Source organism: Aptenodytes forsteri, unplaced genomic scaffold (genome assembly GCF_000699145.1).
Source record: "Aptenodytes forsteri isolate BGI_AS27 unplaced genomic scaffold, ASM69914v1 Scaffold262, whole genome shotgun sequence".
Taxonomy (NCBI): domain Eukaryota; kingdom Metazoa; phylum Chordata; class Aves; order Sphenisciformes; family Spheniscidae; genus Aptenodytes; species Aptenodytes forsteri.
In genome coordinates this window covers 1,031,157-1,033,000 of record NW_008795710.1, presented here as the reverse complement: position 1 = coordinate 1,033,000, position 1,844 = coordinate 1,031,157, and positions in this window count along the sequence as shown.

Sequence of the window (1,844 nt, the reverse complement as noted above, 5' to 3'; positions counted from 1 at the left end):
TCCAGTTGTGTGTGTATCCTATGGTTATCTGTATGCATTTTTTTCTATTACTCTAATAAAATATTTATTACATTGAGGGATACTAGAACATTTCAAAGTAGTATTGCTTGTCCGTATTATATGTTTGCACGCACGGGGATTTACTGCATCTAAAAATCCTTGTCTATGGTCTTCATAGTATTTCCGCTAACTGGCACTTCTTGGCAGGATAGGAGTGGTTTCCCTCGCAGTAGCTTTGCTGCCCTAAGACTTAAATCCTAACACATATACCCAGGCCTATTTCTACAGGGAGCAGGGCAGGAGGGAGAGGAGGAGCAAGGACGTAAATACATCCCAGTTTCGCTCCGGAGGAGGCGGACATGCGTGGGGCCGGGGCCCACGGCTCAGCTCGAGCTTCTGAGGTCTACCTCTGCCCACAGGTTTGCAGCACCACGGACAAAAAGCCACCTCGCTTTCCCGGGCTTGGCTTCCCCTCTATCCAATTAGGCTGTTTCCTCTCCTCTGAAATGAAAAAAAAAAGTAATTATATTGAAGAAGAGTTAGTTCTTTATAATAATTTATTTAGTATATCACCATTTAGCATTAAATTGCATGGCCTGTTCTCCCCTGCAAATTGCCGATGCCTTACATACTGCAGCTTCCCATAAAGCCAGAGACTTCCTAGCACTAAAAGCTTCTCACTGGGAACACAGAACTATATATTTTAAGCTTTTAAAGCATGGCTTCTACCTACGTTAATAGGGAGCTGATCCAGATGCTGCAGTAAGGGTGAATAATAATCCCAGCACGTTTACAGGTGTATACACAAGAGGCAAGACTGTCAGGTTTTCCCTTTCAGATGGTTGTAGGCGGACACCTGCCTTGCTCTGTATGTCCCCCAAAGTTCAGACTAGTCTTCCTTTAAACTGACCTCTGTTTGTTCCTCATCTCATGTTAATTCAGTTAACATTAATGTTTATTTGCGGTAATAAAACTGAACTGGTTCTCTAGGGAGAGTTGGAAAAAAATAAGTTGTTATTGGGAAAGTACAGGAGGAAGAGGTGAAGAGCCAGTAAGGGATAAGGTGAGAGGCCCCTGAGCCAGCCTACCTCTTGCAGGCTTTTCCAGAGCAGCTTCTGCGGCTAACCAAGTTTAGCAGTTCAGGCCTGGGGAGAAAAAAAAGAAAGAAGAAAGATCAATGGGTTCTCTAGGGAGAGTTGGAAAAAAATAAGTTGTTATTGGGAAAGTACAGGAGGAAGAGGTGAAGAGCCAGTAAGGGATAAGGTGAGAGGCCCCTGAGCCAGCCTACCTCTTGCAGGCTTTTCCAGAGCAGCTTCTGCGGCTAACCAAGTTTAGCAGTTCAGGCCTGGGGAGAAAAAAAAGAAAGAAGAAAGATCAATGATAATGAAAAACGTGAATAACATCACTGGTATGACTGGAACGGCGGGTGACGGGGAAGGTATTTCTGCCATTCCACTTTTACTTGTACTTGCACCAAAAACAGCCCGCACTTTGTCACTTACAAGTGCTATTATTTGAAATCCCGTAAGACGCAATAGTAGGCTTGAGTCATAGTTTTCAGGCAAACACTATTGTGAAGTGTATGGGGTTTTTTAATACCCTATCCAAAAATGTCGCTGAATTCCTCCAAATTGTTCAGTAACGCTGAAGGCTACCAAAGAGCAGAGCCAAAAGCTGGGCGGAGGCAGAGGAGGAGGAGGGGGGGAACGGGGAAGGCGAACCCCTGGAGGGACGAGCCAGGCCTTTCTCCGGCTCCCTGCGGCATTTGGGGTGAGAGGTGGGTGCTGCAAGGAGGGCGAGCACCCGCAGCGGCATCACCACGGGGACTTCCACGGGGTTTCTCT